The sequence below is a fragment of the Amblyomma mixtum genome, chromosome 1 (assembly GCF_055824585.1).
Source record: "Amblyomma mixtum isolate Tamu chromosome 1, ASM5582458v1, whole genome shotgun sequence".
Classification (NCBI taxonomy): Eukaryota; Metazoa; Arthropoda; class Arachnida; order Ixodida; family Ixodidae; genus Amblyomma; species Amblyomma mixtum.
Window position 1 is genome coordinate 159,458,778 of NC_143012.1, and position 7,975 is coordinate 159,466,752.

Genomic DNA, 7,975 nt, shown 5'->3' on the forward strand with positions numbered 1-7,975 from the left:
GACCTCTGTGGGTTTACTGCGGGCAGCCACCAGCCCTCATTGCCCATGTCGGACCCACAGGGGCCCGCCACCTTGTGCTACTGGGGAAGTGTTCGACAACCTTGCACTCCAAACAGGTAAATTTATGCCTGTTGATGCAGCAGCCAGTCTGTGTGCCCTACTGTGGAGAATTAGTTAAATTTAGGCCTTTTACTCTGAAAGCAGTGCTAGTGTCACTTCCCCTCTTGGCCGCCTCGCGAGCAGCCTACACCCCCCACTAGCAGCATCTACCTCCCACACATGCACCCTTGGCTTTAAGGGCTGTCCACCCACCCATCGTCACGCAGGGTCCAACGCCCCACTCACCAGCAACCCACCTGCTTCCTACATCAGCTTGAAGCCCACGCAGCATCAGAATGAAAAACTGATGGGCAAATTGAGTTCAAGGACACAGTGGGTTAGCTAGCCGCCCTCTAGAAACAGCTGCGACCATGATGGGATACCCACCCACCAGCACTCTAGACCCGCTTTCACTCTCCAGGTAATTTTTGTCGCGTGTGATGCCTCAGCTTTGAGTAAAAGTGTCCAACTACATATTGAGGGTAAATCCAACTGCTTTTGCAGATTTTTTTGCATTAGGTATTTGACGATGGTGTGATTTTTTAGCAGCAGTTCATTATAAATGCAGCGCTCTGCACATGATAGCAGCTGCTTGCCCAAGAAACCGGAGATAAAGGCGTGGCTGAAATCTGGTTTATTCAAGGTACACTAAGCGGTGTTTAACATCTGGTTAATTTTAGATGCTTTGCACATCCACACCTTTTGATGCTAGCCTGGTTTAATGGGGGACGAGGGTCTTAAAACTTACTCCTTCATTTATGGTTAGGATTTCGTGAAATTTTGCACACAGATGCATCTTTCACTTCTGATTCCAAATATGTAATCACAATTCAGCTAATGGTCTTAAATTTTACAAAGCCTGGAATGTAGTTAAGTAATTTCTTATGCAGCTTTAATGAAATTTCTCATTGCATTCTGTTGCTTTTATTTACATGAGTTGATAGCCAGAGAGATCCCATACCCGCTGACAGTCTTTGTTTTTCTCTAAGGGCATGTCATCGTGATATATTGTGTCGAGAGTAAAAGGTCACAGTATTTTACACTGCAATTTGTTAAGCTAATTGTGAATTGCTACTTTTACGTGGCCTAAACAAAAAAGTAAGAATGTCATCGGGTATGGGAATTCGCTGGCTATCAATTCATGTAATTGAAAGCAACAAAATGCAATTAGAAAGTTCATTAAAGCTGCATAAGAAATTACCTAATTACACTCTAAAATTTAGAATAACTTTTCATCTAAGAGCACCAGCTTAATTATGATTACATTTTTGGAATCAGAAGAGAAAAACGCCTCAGGGTGCAAAATTTCATGAGATTCTAGCCATAGATAAAAATGTTAGTTTTAAGACCTTCGTCCCCCATTAAATATAGGCGTGTTGAGACATAAAATGCTGTAACCTCAGCCACAACTTAGTGATCGTGGCTTCGGTGCTCAATCTTCTTTCTTTCAGCCGTCTCCTTGCCTTCTGTATTGATCAAGTATCGTGTACACAGTTCTTGCCTCTCTGCTAGGGGCGCACAGCCATTTAAAAAATTGAAATAGTGACTCAAATAGTGCATGCTCAAAATTATTCGGAAATGAATCAAATCAGGTTTGAGCTTCTCGAGTTCAATTTGTATGGGGAAGCTTGGATGGGCACGCCATTATTTATTTATTTATTATTATTATTATTATTTTGACGACTGTTTCAAAAAGTGCGCTCACTCTGACGCCGCATAGCATGCAGCCACGGTAATTTTGCAGGAAGGAGGGTTCAGCGGAGCGGCTTTGCCCATTTGTGTGGAGATGTTTATTATACTCATAGATATGGCTTTAATATTGAGTAGTGCGACAGGCATCAGGCCGATTGAGCAAACCCTGCATTCATGTCTGATGTCAGAGGCCATAGCTAAAACCTCATCCTTCTCATTGACCGGGATTTGGTGCGAGGTTGTTCACTCATAATTAATACCAAAGGAAAGCTTCCTGTGCATGTGACATGATGATTGCAGATTTAATATACTGCCCTAATTAATGCCGTGTGTCCTCAATCGGAGATCACCATTGCATCTTCCGATAGCGACAGAGTCCTGTGACTTAGCCGCTCTTAGTACTTCACTGTTTCGCATGGATATGTTTTGTACGAGTATTCACACAAGTATGGAATGATCACAGAAATATTCTATTCGTATCTATTTGGTTCTTTCACTACTCGGTTCTTAGTTTGACTTCGCTATTTGTATTCGATTCAGTTCCGAAAAAAGTACTACTCGGACAACCCTACTCTCCTGGAAGCAGTGATAAAATACTTGCCTACTCCGTACTATTCACACAACCCAACTCTCCTGCAAAAAGTGATAAAATACTTGCCTACTCCGTATTGATGTAAGTGTGTCATCTGTTCCCATAATTTTGCTAACCCTCTGATATCTCATTCAATAATTGATCGCTTATCAAACGCTACTGCTAGGCCTGCCTCACCCAGCAAGGTCTTTCCATTAAACGTTGCCAGGCTGTTTCCAATGGCAGCCCGCTTGGATCCAGTGATTTTTGGAACCCTCTGTTGCATGATAGGACCGACTGCTGCCCTGGCCAGTTCAGTGGTGGCCTAGCTGTGCCGTTTGCACCATTTTGCACAACCAGCTGAGTTTCTCTATGTTCTGGTGCGTTGCTTGCCCTTGTTGTTTTGGTGTTTACACGCCTTGATTTGCAAGTACGGAGGAGCAGAAGAACTAGAAGTGCCCCTTTAGGTGCTCCTCAGGCGAAGTTCATATCGCAGCATGCACCTACAGCAATGAAAACAAGTGTGGCTAGCTGATGTTACACGAGACGCACCACTCAGCACATTTGCTTCGTCAACATACCAAGACACTGTACTGCATAACGAGCCCTATGATGACTATTATTACAAAATTCTTATAGTATGTCCTCACATACCAGTCTCTACTCATGAATCATGACAGTGGCTCGGCGGGGACAGCTGCCGCACCAGTAGCCTGGCTTGCTGTCAATGCTCCCGATTCCTGTGTGCTTGGGCTATCCTGCCAGACTGGCTGCCTCAGCCCTAATAAGTATCGCACGCTATGTGGGGTTAAGGTCACTGAAGTGCTGGCAGGATCGTTTTGTGAGAATGTTATTGTCGGGGTCAGGAAAGGATCCATTGTATTTCTGGTGCAAGCATCAATGAAGTGACGGCTGTTCAGGCCTTCAACGTCTGGCCGGAAGTAGTTTTCATTTCATTTTCAGCTAGGCTGCACCACTTGCCACCGGTAATCACGGTGTCCACGCTAGTGTCAGTTTACATCACTTTTCGGCAATTGTTATCAGAGATTGACAAGTTTGAATCAGTGTTGGGGAAAAGTTTTTCAACTTCGAATTGAAGTCTCTTAACAATAAATGCATCTTTTAGCAATGGACTAATGACACCAAAGCCATCAAATGCCGAACAATGGGATTTTGTGACCGAAAAAAAAATTACAGAGTGTGTCCCTCTGTGGCCATTGCGTATAGTACTGTCCTCGACATTGTGAGGCACACATTTACTGCATTTTTTATTGGTCAGCTTTGGGTAAACATAACAACCGATAACATTTACGCAATTTTTTAATTTTGTAATGATGGCTTGTTAAAAGATTGGTCCCATTTTGTGTTTTTCATTTGCTAGCACACTGTGGTTTACAAGTGTATGTGAAAATCAACATGTTTCACCACTCCATGACTTATTTGTACAAGTGGACATTGGCGGGGGCATTCTAGTGGAAGAGGGTGCCCTGGAGCGGCTGCTTAGCGCATGACCCTGGCAGCGCTTCGAAATTCGCCAGGGGTTTGCTCCGCCTGGTCTTCCCAGCAGAAGAGCTGCGGGGAAAATCACTTTACGGGCGACAATCCAATGACCGCAAAGACCTTGAGCCTAAGGAGGCCCTGGATCCGGCCAGACTGAGCGCTGTTCTTGGTATGTTTCAGTCCTCAAATAACTGCATGATGTAAGCAGGGTAAGCTGTGTCAAACTATATAAGACTAGCCTTGCAGTTGACTATAGGAAGTAGTATTCATTCTGTAAAAAGGTTGTTTTACTTGTTTAACAGCGCACTGAATGTTGGTGCCATTAGGCGTACTTGTATGCAGACTTCAAAAATTAGATTTTGAGTCCTTATAAATGGTGAGGACAGCTAAAATTAAGGTAGCCTGCATGCAAGCAGAAATAGCAGGCATCCATGCCTCATGATTTTCTCATTGTGGATGACATGGCAGACTCTCCTCTAGTTTACAAATGTGTGTTTATACCCATCACACGGCCACTCTCAATTCCCACTGAGCCACTCTCCATTGGAATTTTCGGTGGCCATCGAGATACACCACTGCCACAACGTTAATTTCAGTGAGGATGAGTAGTGAGCATGGGACCATATCCGACAGGTGGTGCTAGAGTAGCAGCAGTAAGTAAAAACAAAGTAAAGCAGTAATAAAGCGAGGGAAATATTGGAAGTGCTATATTTAATTGGAAGTTTGCTCAGGAAAAGCTATTCAGGTAGTTCACAGTTTTGCAGAATCCACAGATAGCGCTGCCAAGCCAACGATGTGCACTTTGTGTCAGACGAAATCTAGGGTTCGACGGAATCCCGTCTGGCGAAGGAAATTCATACTGATTTGTCAAAGAAAACATACACTCGCCATTGATGCACAGAAAACGAAAGCAATTGACGTTTCGGCGCCTGTATGGGTAATTTTTCGAAGGGTGCGAGGTGCAGCTCATGGAGATTGCCGCGGGTCCGGTTAATCGTGTGGTGCGTTGATTGAATGTACAATGATTCTATGAGAAGGCGTTTTGGCAATAATTTTTCCTTTGCAATCACACATGCTGCGTCCCAATCGATGGTATGGTCAGTTTCCTGATGATGTTGCACTAAAGCGTTTAGTTAGTTTTCCTTTTGGCGACGTCATTTTGGTGCTGCTTGAGCCTTGTCTTGAATTTTCCTGTTTCTCCGATATAGGAAGCGTCACAATCACGACAGGGAATCTTGTAGATCACACCTGAATAGATATCGGGGTCAAGGGGGTCCTTGACTAGCAAGAGTCGTTGCTGAAGTTTCCATGAAGGAACGTCGGCCACTACAATGTCATAATCTGAAAAGATCCGAGCAAAGTTCTCACTCACCCATGTGGGCATACGGAATCGGCACCTGCTTCTTTGCGCATGCCACAGTTGGGATTTTCAAAGCAGAGGCACGTCGTTCCTGTGATCGTAGTATTTGGGCTGGATAACCGTTCCGTATCAGGTTTTGCCTGACCTGTTTTATTTCTGCTGCTCTGCGCTTAGGACTTGAGCATATCCTAAAAGCGCGGTTGAATTCTGCCTCTCCAATACTTCACCTTCAACGAGAACTTCTACAGACAAACTTTTGGAACAGCCATGGGTGCCGCAGTTTCTGTAGTATGAGCTAACCTTGCCTTAGAATCAATAGAATCTGCAGCACTTTCCTCATTCGATCCTCCATCGCAGCTTTTTGCACGCTATGTCGATGACTGCTTCTGTATCATCAACCGGCCAGACGTACACAGGTTTCTAGCTCATCTGAACACGCAAAGCATTCAGTTTACCCTAGAGGAGGAGGTGGGTGGCCACATCGCTTTCCTCGACGTCCTCGTGGAACGCTCACCACATTCTCTGCAAACCACCGTCTATCATAAGCGCACTCACACCGGAAGGTACCTAACTTTCAGTCATTCCATCCCATCGGGCACAAGCGCTCAGTCGCTGCGTCTCTGTTCAACCTCAAGTTCTACGTGCAGAGCAGCAGAAGTAAAACAGGTCAGGCAAGACGTCATACGGAACGGTTATCCAGCCCAAACACTTTGATCACAAAAACGACGCGCCTCTGCTCTGGCAATCCGAACTGTGGAATGTGCAAAGAAGCGGGTGCCGCCGATTCCGTATACCCACATGAGTGAGTGAGAACCTTGCTCGGATCTTTTCAGATTATGACGTTCAAGTGGCCCACGTTCCTTCATGGAAACTTCAGCAACGACTCTTGCGAGTCATGGACCCTTTTGACCTCGATATCTATCCGGGTGTGATCTGCAAGATCATTTGTCGTGATTGTCACGCTTCCAATATTGGATAAACAGGAAAATTGAAGGCAAGGCTCAAACAGCACAAAAATGATGTCGCCAGAGGTAAAACTAACTGAAACGGTTTAGTGCAACACCATCAGAAAACTGGCCATATCATCGACTGGGACGCAGCATGTGTGATTGCAAAGGAAAAATCATTGCCAAAAAGCCTTCTCATAGAATCATTGTACATTCAGCCAACGCCATAAACGATTAAACGGATCTGTTTCAATCTCCCAGAGATATACCTGCGCACCCTTCGAAAAATCGAACATATATAGCTCCCCTTCCTCTCCTTCGCTTCACTGTAATCAAGGCACCCGTACTGGCACCGAAGCGTCAATTCCTTTTGTTTCCTGTGCAGCATTGACGAGTGTATGTTTTCTTTGACAAATCAGTTTGTTTCAGATGCATTCACTTGTTGCCGGTGGCGCTGCCACTGACCAATCATTGGCCTTAGCTACTTACTATCATTGCAGCTCTTGTGGAGCACTTTTTGGGCATGTGTAGGTGTTTATAGTTACATGACTTGGTTGTTCCATTTATTTTGTTTTCAGGAAAGAAAGTATTCGTACTGCTGATATAGCATTTGTGTTAAAATTACCTAAATTATACATCTGTGGCATTTACACCATGCTGCTGGATTGTCCTGTCGTGATTTGAAAACTAATCTGCTGAATATATAATTTATTCTTGTCCATCAAACTCATAGAAACAGTGTACTGAAGCGTTTGTTGAGGGAACGGATTGGTTTGTAATTGGATGCCAACCTCTATTTTTTTAGGTTTCACTGCAAGAGAGTACAAGGGCTGTGATCCCGCTCGCCTGAAGACCAGTATAGCAACGCTGCTGGCAAGGGAAGTTAAATAAATGTTTTAAGTTCAATAAAAGTTTTGTGTCAGGCCACTTTCTTTACCTTCACGGCACTAGCTGCCTGTGAGGGGTGACCCATCTGTTGGAATTACAACCGCGAAATGCTTTGATCTGTCTTTTGATGATACCTAATTCCGGGGGACAAACTGATGGAAGTGGTATAATGGTTGCATTCTATTGGCATATGCCTCTATGCATTCTGATGTTCATGTGATTTTTCAGCAAGAAAAAGATGTACAAATGCTCAAACCAAATATAGTGCTACATTTGGGGGTTAAGGTCTAGATGTGAGCTAAATGTATCAATTGCATCCTACATAAAATTGCCATAAATCTTACGTTACTCAATATCGCGAGCAAGTCTTAGATATCATACACTGTGGACATTCTTCCCAATCATGTGCTGTTTGTGTTGTCATGGTATGTGCAAATGATTTCCATCGCGCCTTTCAGATTTAAAATGGTACCACATGTGCACTTCGGTATATGAAATGGCTTTTGCTGCCCGAAATTTCTACTAAATATGGTAGAACATGAAGGGTCACGTTTTTTGTTCCATTTATTACTGACTGATATTACAGAGTTGTATGAAAAAAATGCTTTTATGGTTGTGGCTCCTAACTGATATGTGATTTTCGTTTACATCTTTGTCCATTCCTTGTATTCTTTGTTTGCCTCATTGGAAACTTTTTAGCAATTTATTACAGATGCAGTCTGTTGTAATGTTTCTTGCTTACCTTTCTAGATTTCACTCGCTATGCTTGTAAAATGTGCTCAATCAGCAAGTGTACAGTCGCGGAAAAGAAACTCTTTATGGGCATGAATGCTGTGTGAAATTTGCACAGCAAGTGATCTTGAGCAGAGGTGTGCACATAAGACCAACAAATTTTGTGAATTTCCTTTTTTGCAAAAG

At 43.7% G+C, this 7,975-nt stretch overlaps 1 pseudogene; it reads left to right on the forward strand.

The window, feature by feature from the left end:
* The first annotated feature begins 470 nt into the window (after positions 1 to 470).
* LOC149369520 (uncharacterized) lies at positions 471 to 7,060 on the forward strand (annotated as a pseudogene).
* The last annotated feature ends 915 nt before the right edge of the window (positions 7,061 to 7,975 follow it).